We start from the raw sequence: 18,662 nt of genomic DNA on the forward strand, positions 1-18,662 counted from the left end.
ATTTTTTGATGGCTCAAGTGAGAAAAAATGATATAAACAGTTATTGGACCAATGATCAGTTACTGTCTACTCCAATGTTTGCGTAAATCATGCCGAGAGATAGATATCTTGTTACTTAGAATGTTTCATTTTGCTGATAACACTAAGGACCCTGGAGATGACAAAATCTGGAAACTACGTCGAATTGTGGATCACTTAAGAAAAGTATTTCCAGGTGCTTTCTATCCTTTTAAAAATTTGTGCATTGACGAAAGTTTAGCTCACTTCAAAGGTCGTGTCTTCTTCAAGCAGTACATTCCTTCCAAACGCCGCAGATTTGGTGTAAAATTTTTTGTGTTATGTGATTGTGATACTGGTTATATTCTTGACATTATTATTTATGTGGGTGCAGCAACATACGTACAAAAAGAAACTGACTTTGGTGTAAATGTTGGAATACCTGGAAGCATTGTTCTCACTTTACTTGAACGTTACCTTGGTAAAGGTCACACATTATATGTTGACAAATGGTACACTAGCCCAACGTTATTTTCTTATTTGCATGACAGAGTGACTAATGCCTGTGGAACTGTGAGAACAAACCGCAAAGGCATGCCTGCTTTATCAAAAAAACTTAGAAACGGCGAGATCGAGTTCATGTCAACAGATAAACTTCTTGCTCTGAAGTGGCAGGACAAGCGGGAAGTGAGGATGCTTTCAACTCTTCATACAAGCGAAATTACAGCGACTGACAAAATTGACAGAACTACGAATGAACCAAAAACAAAACCAGCTTGCATCGTAAGCTACACTGAAAATATGGGGGCCGTCGACAGGAGCGACGTGATACTAAGTTCAGCAGAATGTGTACGAAAAACTGTAAAATGGTATAAAAAAGTATTTTTTTATTTGGTTTCTGTGTCTCTGCGCAATGGGTATGCACTATATAAAACTCAAACGGGACGAAATATTTCAGTATCTGATTTTCAACAGAAACTTATCAAGGAGATCCTAGAGATTCAACACCAATCGCAGACAGAGGGACGTCGTGGAAGGAGATCGGCTGATGGTGACAATCCCTTACGCCTAACCGAGCGCCACTTTATCTCGCTAATCCCAGGATAAAGAAGGAGGCCGCCCAGAGAAGGTGTATTGTATGTGCAAAACATGATAAACGAAGTGAAACAAGATACATTTGTGTAAAATGTAATGTACCTTTATGTTTGAATTTTTGTTTCGAGAGATATCACACTTTGAAGTATTACTCATGTAATACGTTTTGCATTTTTTTCTCCTAATGAAGTACCTTTTTTGAACAAAATAAGACTTCCTGAACAAAGATAAAAAAAAGAAAACGATTTACACCGACAATACTGGATTTTCCGTCTTATTTTTATCTTAACAATAACGGTAGACTGCTACAGTCGTATATATACGCACCGGGTGAAATTAACGCGCACAGGGCGGGAGCCGCTGAGAGTAAATGCGCAGTGAAAGGGTTAACCTAAATTATCCTAAGGACAAACACACACACCCATGCCCGAGGGAGTACTTGAACCTCCACCGGGACCAGCCGCATAGTCCGTGACTGCAGCGCCCTAGACCGCTCGGCTAATCCCGTGAGGCGGCTGTAAACAGAACCTGGATTCAGCGAAAAAATGACGTTTTGCCATTCGTGCACCCAGGTTCGTCGTTGAGTACACCATTGCAGGCGCTCCTGTCTGTGATGCAGCGTCAAGGGTAACCGCAGCCATGGTCTCCGAGCTGATAGTCCATGCTGCTGCAAACGTCGTCGAACTGCTCGTGCGCCGGCCGGTGTGGCCGATCGGTTCTAGGCGCTTCAGTCTGGAACCGCGTGACCGCTACGGTTTCAGGTTCGAATCCTGCCTCGGGCATGGATGTTTGTGATGTCCTTAGGTTAGTTAGGTTTAAGTAGTTCTAAGTTCTGGGGGACTGATGACCTCAGATGTTAAGTCCCATAGTGCTCAGAGCCATCTGAACTGTTCGTGCAGATGGTTGTTATTTTGCAAACGTCCCCATCTGTTGGCTCAGGGATCGAGACGTGGCTGCACGATCTGTTACAGCCATGCGGATGAGATGCTTCTCATCTCGACTGCTAGTGATACGAGGCCGTTGGGATCCAGCACGGCGTTCCGTATTACCCTCCTGAACCCACCGATTCCATATTCTGCTAACAGTCATTGGATCTCGACCAACGCGAGCAGCAGTGCCGCGATAGTCTACAATCCGACCTTTATCAAAGTCTGAAACGTGATGGTATGCATTTCTCCTCCTTACATGAGGCATCACAACAACGTTTCACCAGCAAACGCCGGTCAACTGCTGTTTGTGTATGAGAGATCGGTTGGAAACGTTCCTCATGTCAGCACGTTGTAGGTGTCGCCACCGGCGCCAACCTTGTGTGATTTCTCTGAAAAGCTAATCATTTGCATTTCACAGCATCTTCTTCCTGTTGGTTAAATTTCGCGTCTGTCATCTTCGTGGTGTAGCAATTTTAATGGCCAGGAGTGTAATTTGACTGTATAGTGAGGATTCTCTTTGCCCAAAACGACAATATTTCTACAACGAGAGCCGCGATAAATGGCACATTCATCTGAAAACATAACCTTGTAACGGTTCACTGCATTTGGAAACTGAGTTAACAAAGCACGGCACGCTAAAACATTTTCATTCCGGTCTGTATCCGATAACTCATTCAAGAACATCGGTCGAAAAGGTCTGATCTTCAGGTCTTTCTTCATGTGATTTCGTATTGTTGTATAGTGAGTTCAAAAGCACGTTTTCATATCGACTTCGTAGGAGACTGGTCAGTCGAAACAGAGACTTAGCACATGTTTCTTCTCGTGTCTTCTTCCTTAACTCTGACTTTAACTCTGCCAAAATCAAAAGCGCGTATTTCCCAAACCAGAAGTGTTGCCTTTTACGGTGGAGCCTTATTATATCTCTCTTGGAGTGATTCCATAATCTATCTCAATGTCTGCCCTGTGTACTGTTCGTGCACGCACACACTTGTCACTAAGGCTGCGTTCACAGTGGTACCGACAACGGTCATCAGTAGACCACGGATTTTTAGGTCGTAAAAAGTGTGTTTTAAGCACCCAAAATAGGCTCCTTCAGTAGTTCATTTAGGCTATATAAAACCTAAAATAGGCTCTAATAAAAATGATGCAGAGAAAATAAAAATAAATTAAAAAACACAGTGTTGACAGTATGAACATCTTATTAGTCATTAAAACAAGGAGAACGAATATTTACACAGTTACAGAGCACAGCAATCTACAACATTAATGTTGAACATAACTCCAAATATTTTTGAGTTCCTGCAAGATAAAAATCTCCGTAAAAAAGATGTTGCAATGGTTTAATTAATACATTCGTAGTTTCACATGTTCTGACCATAGTTGGCTTCACAATAAATAACCAAAATCTTTTCTAGGTTTTCTAGTGAAAATCTGTGGCGCTTGTCAGTCAGAATCAATTTATACGCTGAAAAAGAAAGTTCTACATCAACAGATGTGACAGACACGTACATCATTTTCGGCACATGTTGGACAGGAATGCTGCAGTCAGGAGTGCTGGATTTTCCAGTAAGTATGTCGGCAACTGCACACAACTCCTTCAAGCCAGTGTTCTTCTGCAAAACCGTTTGCATTTTTGCCCGTACTTTTTCCCCTACTTCACCTGGAGCTTCATTAATTTTCATTTTGACTTCTTCGAGCAAAGAAATATTGTCGTAGATAGGTCTCCCTGAGCCTTCTAATTGTGAAATTATACTTGCCATAAATGTGTAGTGGGCCCTAAAGTAAGATAAGTCCCGTTTTAAAGAAGAATCTTTGAGTAACTCCATTGCTGCAGTTACTGATGCAGCATCCTCCGGTATATTTTCAACCACCTTCTGGACAGCTGAGAGATGCGTACTATAGTATTCTGCTGCTATCAGCCACGTGCCCCAGCGGGTGACAACAGGCTCCGGCGGCAATGGGACATCTGGAAGCAGTTCTTTGAATGCCTGTATTCTTGATGGTGCCTTAACAAAAATTTTCTTCACCATATATATTACTTTATTTACTTTAGGAAATTGTAGACTTACTTGCTCTGCTATGTGGTTGACCCCATGCACTACACAAGTTACGTGCAGCATCAATGGGTAGAATACTTTTAATAGTTGAAACGCTGCTGTCATATATGCAGCAGCATCAGTGACGGCCAGAAGCACCTTATTCTCATCCACTCCATTTGGGTATAGTACCTTAAGCCCATTGCTCACAAACTGTGCTATTGTTTGTTGGTTAGTTTTTGCAAACTGTTTTGAGTAAATCAAACAAGCCCTGGATGGAGCATCTGGATCTACCTTGCCAATAATCAGGTTTGCAATGTAACAGCCAAGACTGTCAGTAGTTTCATCCACAGAAATCCATATATCAGATTCTCAAACATCTTCTCGGATTCTGTGCAATGCAGCATTGTAAGCTGAATCCACATAATTCTGACGTAAAGTTGACTCTGCAGGAATAGACTGATGGCAGTACTTCTCAAGAAAACCTCTGAAAATAGGGTTTTATAGTTTCCGAAAGGGGATGTTTGCTGCTACAAGTGCATGACACAAATCACTGTAGAACTTGTTTTTTTTCGGAGGATTCACCAGATTAATTGGTTAAAAGAGTTTGCTTCAATTTTGACTTTCGTTAGACATTAGCTTTATGTGCGATTCCATCTGCATGCTGAGTTAAGTGAGATTTCTTAACACTCGAAACCTAATACTCTAGAAAAGGGAAATGCAGTTTAGAATCGCATATAAAGAGTATTTCGTATTACTAAAGGATAGCGATAAAAAAGAATCCTAAGTGACAGGAAAATATTAAGTCTAAGAAAAACATCAACTAACCTCCTTTTTGCATGCTTGGCAGAAAATAATTTTCCCACCTGTTGTATAATGAGGAAAATCTTGCAGCCACTGCCTTATATGAGTAGACTTTGAACTACCTGTTTTCTGCATGGCGTAGTATCCTCACACAGAAACTAGAATTTATTTTGCACTTAGAATGTCAGTAACACTTAACACGTCGGTCGCTACATAATGTACTGATTTGTTTTCGCTGGGAAAAAGTGAACGATGACCTGTTTTTTTTCCCTTTTACTGCGGTGGATGGGGGTAGGGGAAGTACCGTACTCGTTGCTGGACATATGGCACCTGACAGATGGCGGCCCCTTCTGAACAAGCGAATGGAATCTACCGGTGCTTCAGATGAAAACATCTCACTACTGGCAAATTACACTCCTGGAAATGGAAAACAGAACACATTGACACCGGTGTGTCAGACCCACCATACTTGCTCCGGACACTGCGAGAAGGCTGTACAAGCAATGATCACACGCACGGCACAGCGGACACGCCAGGAACCGCGGTGTTGGCCGTCGAATGGCGCTAGCTGCGCAGCATTTGTGCACCGCCGCCGTCAGTGTCAGCCAGTTTGCCGTGGCATACGGAGCTCCATCGCAGTCTTTAACACTGGTAGCATGCCGCGACAGTGTGGACGTGAACCGTATGTGCAGTTGACGGACTTTGAGCGAGGGCATATAGTGGGCATGCGGGAGGCCGGGTGGACGTACCGCCGAATTGCTTAACACGTGGGGCATGAGGTCTCCACAGTACATCGATGTTGTCGCCAGTGGTCGGCGGAAGGTGCACGTGCCCGTCGACCTGGGACCGGACCGCAGCGACGCACGGATGCACGCCAAGACCGTAGGATCCTACGCAGTGCCGTAGGGGACCGCACCGCCACTTCCCAGCAAATTAGGGACACTGTTGCTCCTGGGGTATCGGCGAGGACCATTCGCAACCGTCTCCATGAAGCTGGGCTACGGTCCCACACACCGTTAGGCCGTCTTCCGCTCACGCCCCAACATCGTGCAGCCCGCCTCCAGTGGTGTCGCGACAGGTGTGAATGGAGGGACGAATGGAGACGTGTCGTCTTCAGCGATGAGAGTCGCTTCTGCCTTGGTGCCAATGATGGTCGTATGCGTGTTTGGCGCCGTGCAGGTGAGCGCCACAATCAGGACTGCATACGACCGAGGCACACAGGGCCAACACCCGGCATCATGGTGTGGGGAGCGATCTCCTACACTGGCCGTACACCACTGGTGATCGTCGAGGGGACACTGAATAGTGCACGGTACATCCAAACCGTCATCGAACCCATCGTTCTACCATTCCTAGACCGGCACAAACAGTGACGAAGTTTACTGTTTCCTTGCTGTAAATTTTTTGATGGCTCAAGTGAGAAAAAATGATATAAACAGTTATTGGACCAATGATCAGTTACTGTCTACTCCAATGTTTGCGTAAATCATGCCGAGAGATAGATATCTTGTTACTTAGAATGTTTCATTTTGCTGATAACACTAAGGACCCTGGAGATGACAAAATCTGGAAACTACGTCGAATTGTGGATCACTTAAGAAAAGTATTTCCAGGTGCTTTCTATCCTTTTAAAAATTTGTGCATTGACGAAAGTTTAGTTCTCTTCAAAGGTCGTGTCTTCCTTCCAAACGCCACAGATTTGGTGTAAAATTTGTTGTGTTATGTGATTGTGATACTGGTTATATTCTTGACATTATTATTTATGTGGGTGCAGCAACAGACGTACAAAAAGAAACTGACTTTGGTGTAAATGTTGGAATACCTGGAAGCATTGTTCTCACTTTACTTGAACGTTACCTTGGTAAAGGTCACACATTATATCTTGACAATTGGTACACTAGCCCAACGTTATTTTCTTATTTGCATGACAGAGTGACTAATGCCTGTGGAACTGTGAAAACAAACCGCAAAGGCATGCCTGCTTTATCAAAAAAACTTAGAAACGGCGAGATCGAGTTCATGTCAACAGATAAACTTCTTGCTCTGAAGTGGCAGGACAAGCGGGAAGTGAGGATGCTTTCAACTCTTCATACAAGCGAAATTACAGCGACTGACAAAATTGACAGAACTACGAATGAACCAAAAACAAAACCAGCTTGCATCGTAAGCTACACTGAAAATATGGGGGCCGTCGACAGGAGCGACATGATACTAAGTTCAGCAGAATGTGTACGAAAAACTGTAAAATGGTATAAAAAAGTATTTTTTTATTTGGTTTCTGTGTCTCTGCGCAATGGGTATGCACTATATAAAACTCAAACGGGACGAAATATTTCAGTATCTGATTTTCAACAGAAACTTATCAAGGAGATCCTAGAGATTCAACACCAACCGCAGACAGAGGGACGTCGTGGAAGGAGATCGGCTGATGGTGACAATCCCTTACGCCTAACCGAGCGCCACTTTATCTCGCTAATCCCAGGAACTTCAAAGAAGGAGGCCGCCCAGAGAAGGTGTATTGTATGTGCAAAACATGATAAACGAAGTGAAACAAGATACATTTGTGTAAAATGTAATGTACCTTTATGTTTGAATTTTTGTTTCGAGAGATATCACACTTTGAAGTATTACTCATGTAATACGTTTTGCATTTTTTTCTCCTAATGAAGTACCTTTTTTGAACAAAATAAGACTTCCTGAACAAAGATAAAAAAAAGAAAACGATTTACACCGACAATACTGGATTTTCCGTCTTATTTTTATCTTAACAATAACGGTAGACTGCTACAGTCGTATATATACGCACCGGGTGAAATTAACGCGCACAGGGCGGGAGCCGCTGAGAGTAAATGCGCAGTGAAAGGGTTAACCTAAATTATCCTAAGGACAAACACACACACCCATGCCCGAGGGAGTACTTGAACCTCCACCGGGACCAGCCGCATAGTCCGTGACTGCAGCGCCCTAGACCGCTCGGCTAATCCCGTGAGGCGGCTGTAAACAGAACCTGGATTCAGCGAAAAAATGACGTTTTGCCATTCGTGCACCCAGGTTCGTCGTTGAGTACACCATTGCAGGCGCTCCTGTCTGTGATGCAGCGTCAAGGGTAACCGCAGCCATGGTCTCCGAGCTGATAGTCCATGCTGCTGCAAACGTCGTCGAACTGCTCGTGCGCCGGCCGGTGTGGCCGATCGGTTCTAGGCGCTTCAGTCTGGAACCGCGTGACCGCTACGGTTTCAGGTTCGAATCCTGCCTCGGGCATGGATGTTTGTGATGTCCTTAGGTTAGTTAGGTTTAAGTAGTTCTAAGTTCTGGGGGACTGATGACCTCAGATGTTAAGTCCCATAGTGCTCAGAGCCATCTGAACTGTTCGTGCAGATGGTTGTTGTTTTGCAAACGTCCCCATCTGTTGGCTCAGGGATCGAGACGTGGCTGCACGATCTGTTACAGCCATGCGGATGAGATGCTTCTCATCTCGACTGCTAGTGATACGAGGCCGTTGGGATCCAGCACGGCGTTCCGTATTACCCTCCTGAACCCACCGATTCCATATTCTGCTAACAGTCATTGGATCTCGACCAACGCGAGCAGCAGTGCCGCGATAGTCTACAATCCGACCTTTATCAAAGTCTGAAACGTGATGGTATGCATTTCTCCTCCTTACATGAGGCATCACAACAACGTTTCACCAGCAAACGCCGGTCAACTGCTGTTTGTGTATGAGAGATCGGTTGGAAACGTTCCTCATGTCAGCACGTTGTAGGTGTCGCCACCGGCGCCAACCTTGTGTGATTTCTCTGAAAAGCTAATCATTTGCATTTCACAGCATCTTCTTCCTGTTGGTTAAATTTCGCGTCTGTCATCTTCGTGGTGTAGCAATTTTAATGGCCAGGAGTGTAATTTGACTGTATAGTGAGGATTCTCTTTGCCCAAAACGACAATATTTCTACAACGAGAGCCGCGATAAATGGCACATTCATCTGAAAACATAACCTTGTAACGGTTCACTGCATTTGGAAACTGAGTTAACAAAGCACGGCACGCTAAAACATTTTCATTCCGGTCTGTATCCGATAACTCATTCAAGAACATCGGTCGAAAAGGTCTGATCTTCAGGTCTTTCTTCATGTGATTTCGTATTGTTGTATAGTGAGTTCAAAAGCACGTTTTCATATCGACTTCGTAGGAGACTGGTCAGTCGAAACAGAGACTTAGCACATGTTTCTTCTCGTGTCTTCTTCCTTAACTCTGACTTTAACTCTGCCAAAATCAAAAGCGCGTATTTCCCAAACCAGAAGTGTTGCCTTTTACGGTGGAGCCTTATTATATCTCTCTTGGAGTGATTCCATAATCTATCTCAATGTCTGCCCTGTGTACTGTTCGTGCACGCACACACTTGTCACTAAGGCTGCGTTCACAGTGGTACCGACAACGGTCATCAGTAGACCACGGATTTTTAGGTCGTAAAAAGTGTGTTTTAAGCACCCAAAATAGGCTCCTTCAGTAGTTCATTTAGGCTATATAAAACCTAAAATAGGCTCTAATAAAAATGATGCAGAGAAAATAAAAATAAATTAAAAAACACAGTGTTGACAGTATGAACATCTTATTAGTCATTAAAACAAGGAGAACGAATATTTACACAGTTACAGAGCACAGCAATCTACAACATTAATGTTGAACATAACTCCAAATATTTTTGAGTTCCTGCAAGATAAAAATCTCCGTAAAAAAGATGTTGCAATGGTTTAATTAATACATTCGTAGTTTCACATGTTCTGACCATAGTTGGCTTCACAATAAATAACCAAAATCTTTTCTAGGTTTTCTAGTGAAAATCTGTGGCGCTTGTCAGTCAGAATCAATTTATACGCTGAAAAAGAAAGTTCTACATCAACAGATGTGACAGACACGTACATCATTTTCGGCACATGTTGGACAGGAATGCTGCAGTCAGGAGTGCTGGATTTTCCAGTAAGTATGTCGGCAACTGCACACAACTCCTTCAAGCCAGTGTTCTTCTGCAAAACCGTTTGCATTTTTGCCCGTACTTTTTCCCCTACTTCACCTGGAGCTTCATTAATTTTCATTTTGACTTCTTCGAGCAAAGAAATATTGTTGTAGATAGGTCTCCCTGAGCCTTCTAATTGTGAAATTATACTTGCCATAAATGTGTAGTGGGCCCTAAAGTAAGATAAGTCCCGTTTTAAAGAAGAATCTTTGAGTAACTCCATTGCTGCAGTTACGGATGCAGCATCCTCCGGTATATTTTCAACCACCTTCTGGACAGCTGAGAGATGCGTACTATAGTATTCTGCTGCTATCAGCCACGTGCCCCAGCGGGTGACAACAGGCTCCGGCGGCAATGGGACATCTGGAAGCAGTTCTTTGAATGCCTGTATTCTTGATGGTGCCTTAACAAAAATTTTCTTCACCATATATATTACTTTATTTACTTTAGGAAATTGTAGACTTACTTGCTCTGCTATGTGGTTGACCCCATGCACTACACAAGTTACGTGCAGCATCAATGGGTAGAATACTTTTAATAGTTGAAACGCTGCTGTCATATATGCAGCAGCATCAGTGACGGCCAGAAGCACCTTATTCTCATCCACTCCATTTGGGTATAGTACCTTAAGCCCATTGCTCACAAACTGTGCTATTGTTTGTTGGTTAGTTTTTGCAAACTGTTTTGAGTAAATCAAACAAGCCCTGGATGGAGCATCTGGATCTACCTTGCCAATAATCAGGTTTGCAATGTAACAGCCAAGACTGTCAGTAGTTTCATCCACAGAAATCCATATATCAGATTCTCAAACATCTTCTCGGATTCTGTGCAATGCAGCATTGTAAGCTGAATCCACATAATTCTGACGTAAAGTTGACTCTGCAGGAATAGACTGATGGCAGTACTTCTCAAGAAAACCTCTGAAAATAGGGTTTTATAGTTTCCGAAAGGGGATGTTTGCTGCTACAAGTGCATGACACAAATCACTGTAGAACTTGTTTTTTTTCGGAGGATTCACCAGATTAATTGGTTAAAAGAGTTTGCTTCAATTTTGACTTTCGTTAGACATTAGCTTTATGTGCGATTCCATCTGCATGCTGAGTTAAGTGAGATTTCTTAACACTCGAAACCTAATACTCTAGAAAAGGGAAATGCAGTTTAGAACCGCATATAAAGAGTATTTCGTATTACTAAAGGATAGCGATAAAAAAGAATCCTAAGTGACAGGAAAATATTAAGTCTAAGAAAAACATCAACTAACCTCCTTTTTGCATGCTTGGCAGAAAATAATTTTCCCACCTGTTGTATAATGAGGAAAATCTTGCAGCCACTGCCTTATATGAGTAGACTTTGAACTACCTGTTTTCTGCATGGCGTAGTATCCTCACACAGAAACTAGAATTTATTTTGCACTTAGAATGTCAGTAACACTTAACACGTCGGTCGCTACATAATGTACTGATTTGTTTTCGCTGGGAAAAAGTGAACGATGACCTGTTTTTTTTCCCTTTTACTGCGGTGGATGGGGGTAGGGGAAGTACCGTACTCGTTGCTGGACATATGGCACCTGACAGATGGCGGCCCCTTCTGAACAAGCGAATGGAATCTACCGGTGCTTCAGATGAAAACATCTCACTACTGGCAAATTACACTCCTGGAAATGGAAAACAGAACACATTGACACCGGTGTGTCAGACCCACCATACTTGCTCCGGACACTGCGAGAAGGCTGTACAAGCAATGATCACACGCACGGCACAGCGGACACGCCAGGAACCGCGGTGTTGGCCGTCGAATGGCGCTAGCTGCGCAGCATTTGTGCACCGCCGCCGTCAGTGTCAGCCAGTTTGCCGTGGCATACGGAGCTCCCATCGCAGTCTTTAACACTGGTAGCATGCCACGACAGCGTGGACGTGAACCGTATGTGCAGTTGACGGACTTTGAGCGAGGGCGTATAGTGGGCATGCGGGAGGCCGGGTGGACGTACCGCCGAATTGCTCAACACGTGGGGCGTGAGGTCTCCACAGTACATCGATGTTGTCGCCAGTGGTCGGCGGAAGGTGCACGTGCCCGTCGACCTGGGACCGGACCGCAGCGACGCACGGATGCACGCCAAGACCGTAGGATCCTACGCAGTGCCGTAGGGGACCGCACCGCCACTTCCCAGCAAATTAGGGACACTGTTGCTCCTGGGGTATCGGCGAGGACCATTCGCAACCGTCTCCATGAAGCTGGGCTACGGTCCCACACACCGTTAGGCCGTCTTCCGCTCACGCCCCAACATCGTGCAGCCCGCCTCCAGTGGTGTCGCGACAGGCGTGAATGGAGGGACGAATGGAGACGTGTCGTCTTCAGCGATGAGAGTCGCTTCTGCCTTGGTGCCAATGATGGTCGTATGCGTGTTTGGCGCCGTGCAGGTGAGCGCCACAATCAGGACTGCATACGACCGAGGCACACAGGGCCAACACCCGGCATCATGGTGTGGGGAGCGATCTCCTACACTGGCCGTACACCACTGGTGATCGTCGAGGGGACACTGAATAGTGCACGGTACATCCAAACCGTCATCGAACCCATCGTTCTACCATTCCTAGACCGGCAAGGGAACTTGCTGTTCCAACAGGACAATGCACGTCCGCATGTATCCCGTGCCACCCAACGTGCTCTAGAATGTGTAAGTCAACTACCCTGGCCAGCAAGATCTCCGGATCTGTCCCCCATTGAGCATGTTTGGGACTGGATGAAGCGTCGACTCACGCGGTCTGCACGTCCAGCACGAACGCTGGTCCAACTGAGGCGCCAGGTGGAAATGGCATGGCAAGCCGTTCCACAGGACTACATCCAGCATCTCTACGATCGTCTCCATGGGAGAATAGCAGCCTGCATTGCTGCGAAAGGTGGATATACACTGTACTAGTGCCGACATTGTGCATGCTCTGTTGCCTGTGTCTATGTGCCTGTGGTTCTGTCAGTGTGATCATGCGATGTATCTGACCCCAGGAATGTGTCAATAAAGTTTCCCCTTCCTGGGACTATGAATTCACGGCGTTCTTATTTCAATTTCCAGGAGTGTATTTTTCGAACCGGAAAATTCACGTATAATACCTTTCGCGAAACAGAGTAGTTTGATAGGAGTGCCTGTAGACAGCAGCGAGAAAATGCGCGAAGGGCAGTAATTTAGCTATAGAGGGCGTCTACGATTAACATTGTGATTTTTTAATCCGTGCTCAGCTTAAGGCCTATGAAACCGTTTCTTTGCGAAAATACACAGCTGGCCAGAATCCTACGAACGAAATATTTTCAAATATAACATTTAGTACTCCCACGTTCGATTCTAATGTGTAACTCAAATCTTTGACCGGTTCTCATTCGCTCCCTGAAGTTAAGCACTGTCGCGCTCGGAGGGTACTTGGATGGATGACCATTCAACCGTGCCGAGTGCTGTTGGTAGTAAGGCAAGCAAAGGAATTGTAAACAGTCTCTAACGACCTTCGCCTTCGGCGAGACGTAAAGCCCTAAGCTTACTTCCTTTTTCTAATCTTTGAAAACACAAGAACTCTATGTCAGAATAACGAAATAGGTACTTTTCAAGATTTTGATGCCGAAATAGGTAAAATTAGGCGTCAACGTCGAAATACGCAATTTTAGGTCCTATAGAACTAACGGTATTCAGTTTAGTTAGCCATGAAACGCATAAGTACCAACTCATACGCAAATTGGAGCTTAGGAAAGAAAATAGGTTTTAACCTAAAGATCCGTGATCTGTTTTTTACATATGAATAATAAAACACCTATAAAGAGTATTTGGTATTAACAGGGATAGCGATATAAAAAAATAAAAAAAGACCGAAGTGTTGGGCAAATACGAAGCATGAGCGTGTCAACTTTATAGCCACCTTGCTGCACGCTGGGCAGAAAATATTCTTTTCCATCTGTCGTATAGTGTGGAAAAACTTGGAGCCACTGTCTTATATGATGAAATAGGCACTTTTTAGGATATTAAAGCCGAAATAGGCAAAAATAGGCACTGGCGTCGAAATAGGCTTTTTTAGGTCCTATAGAATTAACGCTATTAAGTGTAAATAGTCATGAAACGCATAAGTACAAATTTTTATGCAAATAGGAACTCAGGAACAAAATAGGTTTTTACCTAAAATCCGCGGTCTAGTCATCAGACACAGTCGCCCGATAAAATCGCCTGACAGCGAGCTCTAGGAGGTTGGGTTAGAATCTATTCTACGGTATGCATGAAGTAGGTTAGATTTTAACCTCTTAGGGTGGGTGTATACCACGACGTCTCTGTGCTTGGATACGAGTCCTGCATAGCGGCTTCTACTGTTAAAGAGATGCCAAATCCATGTGAGTGAGCTTTCCTGCTTCATAAAGAATACTATACACTCTGTCCTCAGTTATCGTAATAACCAGATAAGATTTACTAATATATGAGATGAGGCGAGAAACGTTCAACTACATATTCGAGGTGACATTGATAAGCAATTTATAAATACTCTGTTGTGCAGACATACGTCAGTTAATCTCCAATGACTGTCATTTAGCACACGAGCATAAACAGCAATATTAGACACTCTGAAAACCTAAAGCACTTATCCAGTACAGTACCTGTAAGCATGCAAGATACACAACCCTTTTCACTTGAACAAATTATTTCTTGAAGTTACAATCCATACCTAAAATTTCCAATAAAGATTTTGCTATTTGAGATTTCCAATAAACCTTCGATTTCAGTCCATAAATTCCGAACTATAACCCCATTATGATATTTTCATCCTCAGGACTGATTTGAATTTCACCGACTGTCGTGCGAAGTTTGGGAGAAATATCGGCTTAAGTGTGATAGCGCACATAGTGGCGTACTGACTTGAAAAGATCAGCCGTCTCCGGCTGATGCCTGTCTGTAGTTAATTTGACGAACTCATCTACATGCTCTCAGACACGAACAGGTAAGATCCATTTTTTAACAAGTTTTTTAGTATATCTCGTAGAGAAAATAGTTTTAGTTAATGTAAACAGGTTTCCATTGTCTACCCACGGGCCAGTTAGCTACCCCATTAGCGACAAATAAGCAGACTCGCAGCTGTTGTCGAAGTAAATCTGCAACCACGATTTAAAATGTCAATTCCGATAGTGCGTGTATGGGTGAGGGGAAGTAGGGGACGAGAACAGGGTACGCGTTGAAGAGTCAGGGAACTTTGCAAGGTCACTGACAGTGTAAGTTATGACAAGAGCAGATATTATTTTTATTGTCCGCAGGTTACGCATGTTGAAAACCTGTAGCTAGATACATAGAACCAAAATCGCGAATAATTTATGTATTGCTAATTTCGCATCAAGCAATACTCACAGTTTTTATAAGCCCTTCTTAAACATGGACCATTCCATTGCTGTTTTGAGTGATTGCCAAGTGCTTTCAAAGAAACAGTCAATATGTAATGATGTACTGAAGTAGGTCTTCCAGTATTTAACACGAATAACATCCTTGCCTTCCCCTGACCTACAGATTGGTCTACAAGCAAGCATTTCACTTTCAGTTTCCGCTAGATCATCAACTTATAAAATTTACTGCCTCATTTTTGCTTTTATCTCCTTCTCTTCTATCACCACCATTTGAAAAGCGTGATTAGAAGGGTCCAGTAAAAGCCTTAGTAATATAATTGTAATCTCTTTTTGCATTTAGAGGCCTAGAGGGAAGATGTTAAAAAAATTGGTTGCCTTATGAACAATAGTGGAGCAGGGTACTTTCTGGCACTGTAAACGACCTAATCTCCAGGTCATGCTGTAACCTGTTACCACACCCAGGCCTCTCCAGCAATTGCAGGTAACGAATTCCAGATGAGGGATGACCTGACACAAATCATGTGTCAAGCTAAGAACCCCACTTCTGTAGCCCACACCTATAGGCCAATTGTATGACATAAAAATTTCAGGAAAATGAGTCGCCCATCCACAGTGGCCACATGGGAACCAAAATCAAGGTGACCCTCTCTCATCCCCCCCCCCCCCCCCCCTGCAACTAATCTACACTCATTCTCATAAATTAAGGATTATGCTGATACATGGTGAAACAACGCCGTGGTGGGCAGTTTGCGGGTTTAAATCACCTCAGGGTATGACGATGCGGTGCATTTGGCCTGCGGTCGTCGCACAGTGGCGCTGGCAGCAGTCTACATATGCAGAGGTGTGTTGGTGCATGTCAGAGTACGGTGCAGGGAGTAAGTGTACAGATGTTTCCAGACGTGCTAATGGTGTCTGTGTGTTGAAAATGGCCCTAAGAACACATATTGATGACGTTATGAGGGGTAGAATGGGGCGACTGGAGGCTGGTCAGACACAGCAGGTCGTACCACAGGCCCTCTGTGTGCCACAAAGTGTGATTTCAAGATCATGGCAACGATTCCAGCAGACAGGAAACGTGTGCAACACCACAAGAAGACTGATATCTCACTATCAGTGGTCACAGACGGGAACGGAGTACTGCAGTTAGCCTTGCTCAGGACCTTACTGCAGTCACTGGAACAGTTGTCTCCAGACACACAGTCTACAGACAACTGATCAGACATGGTTTATTCCACCAGAGACATATAAGGTGCATTCCACTGACTCCTGGTCACAGAACAACCCATAAAGCCTGGTGCCAAGAACACAGTACATGGTCATTGGAACAGTGGTCCCAGGTTATGTTCACGGACAAGTCCAGGTATAGTCTGAACAGTGATTCTTGCTGGGTTTACATCTGGGATGAGCCGGGAACCAGATACCAACCCCTTAATGTCCTTGAAAGGGACCTGTATGGAGGTTGTGGTTTGATGGTGTGGGGTGGGATTATGATTGGTGCACGTACACCTCTGCATGTCTTTGACAGAGGAAATGTAACAGGTCAGGTGTATTGGGACGTCATTTTGCACCAGTATGTCCGCCTCTTCAGGGGTGCAGTGGGTCCCACCTTCCTCCTGATGGATGATAACACATGGCCTCACCGAGCTGCCATCATGGAGGAGTACCTGGAAACAGAAGATATCAGGCGAATGGAGTGGCCTGCCTGTTCTCCAGACCTAAACCCCATCGAGCACGTCTGGGATGTTCTCGGTCGATGTATCGCTACGTGTCTTCAAACCCGCAGGACACTTCAGGAGCTCCTACAGGCACTGGTGCAAGATTGGGAGGCTATACCACAGCAGCTGCTCTACCACCTGATCCAGAGTATGCCAACCTGTTGTGCGGCCTATGTATGTGTGTATGGTGATCATATCCCGTACTGATGTCGGGGCACCACATTCTTCAATTATCCTTGCTTTATGAGCATGAGTGTAGGTCAATAGAATGATTTACAGTGGTGATAAATGAAATTTCTACTCCCCTTTTTTCTCTAGTTCAATTATGTGAGCCTCATCATTCAAGGTCTGTACACCGTAGTGGAAGGGTCATCATTGTGAAGTGCCACCAGGGATCAGACAATGTCTCTGGACAGAATAAAAGGAAAAAGGAAGACTATCACTTTCGAAAGTAAGTATTTGTCTGTCCATCTCTCTCATTATTATTCATTTAATCATAAATTTAGTGTTTACTTTTTTCCAGCAGTGCACCACCCTCCCTCGTGTAATGGATCAGGAATGAGCACTAGCAGATATGCTGGACCAAGACAAGTGTGCGTTAAAGCTTCTATTGTCTGCATCACCACAGCAGCAACCCACAGTCAGCCTACCTGGTTTATTAGATCAACCATTCAAGTTTCCTGTGTATGCAGTTCATACACATCAGCAGCACAGCGATGGCCTGTCTGATGTACAACTACTGTTATTGGTCTTTGAGTCCTGTTATCACCATCATGAACACCACTCATCAGACCACTACCATGGCATAACTTGTGTATTAAAGTGATGTTATTCTCTATAATGTACAGTCTAAATGTACTGGTAGTAATTGTTGGATTGTGAGCTTGCCCTCAAATCATGGGTTCATCTTAGTTGTAACGATTTAAAATCTCCAGTATAGTAACATGAATGTAACCCTTTCATACTATGAATGGCATATATTATGTAGAATTATTTAAATATATGTGCAATGTTCAACTCTACAACAATGGGAACACCAAGGAGTGCACTCACTTTCAGGAATCAAAGTTCGGAAACTTTATGTGGGCTAGCTCAACCAGCCACTATGCTGTGAATGAGCATCTTGGGTGGGGTGAGTATGTGTGTGAATTTTTGGGAACTGTATGGTGTGCATTTACAAAGCTTATCTCTTGGAATGTCTCAGACAAGGATGTGGCCAAAGGTGGAGTTGGGGGGGGGGGGGGGTTTCGGACACCCCTCCCTAACGCTCATTCCTAATTAACCAAGGTAAATGACTGTACATTGTTTGTCTTTCTTTAGCTTTGGGGTTGCAATAATTCATTATATCACAAGGCAGCAGAGTGGTAAACAACGTTACAAATAACATTATACTAAAATCAGTATGTGGAAATATACATGGATTGGCCTGTGTCACCTAAATATTGCATTAATCAACAGGAATATCACCCAAACATTGAGGGTTGCATTAATTAAAAACTTTGCTCAAAATTGTATCATTAGTAGCCCAAATGGCAGAATATTGCCCAATGTGGTCACCTGGCTGGTATTCAATTCCAAAAACCAGTTCCGGTATGGAAGGATGGGGAGTGGTTCGTAGAGAGTGGACGGAGCTTGCGATGACAGCAAGTTCTATAGTAGTTCTTTCATTTCTAAAAGATTTTTTTCAACAGGATGTTTGAATTCATCTCAGCCTGTCTGT

The 18,662-nt window shown here is 43.9% G+C and overlaps 1 long non-coding RNA gene across 1 annotated transcript; it reads left to right on the forward strand.

The window, feature by feature from the left end:
• The first annotated feature begins 14,160 nt into the window (after positions 1 to 14,160).
• On the forward strand, positions 14,161 to 17,366 carry LOC126147660 (uncharacterized). Its single transcript, XR_007530330.1, has 3 exons — positions 14,161 to 14,231; positions 14,666 to 14,833; positions 17,261 to 17,366. It is a non-coding gene; the product is annotated as an uncharacterized LOC126147660 (long non-coding RNA).
• Positions 17,367 to 18,662: the final 1,296 nt, after the last annotated feature.

The sequence above is a fragment of the Schistocerca cancellata genome, chromosome 2, assembly GCF_023864275.1.
Source record: "Schistocerca cancellata isolate TAMUIC-IGC-003103 chromosome 2, iqSchCanc2.1, whole genome shotgun sequence".
Classification (NCBI taxonomy): domain Eukaryota; kingdom Metazoa; phylum Arthropoda; class Insecta; order Orthoptera; family Acrididae; genus Schistocerca; species Schistocerca cancellata.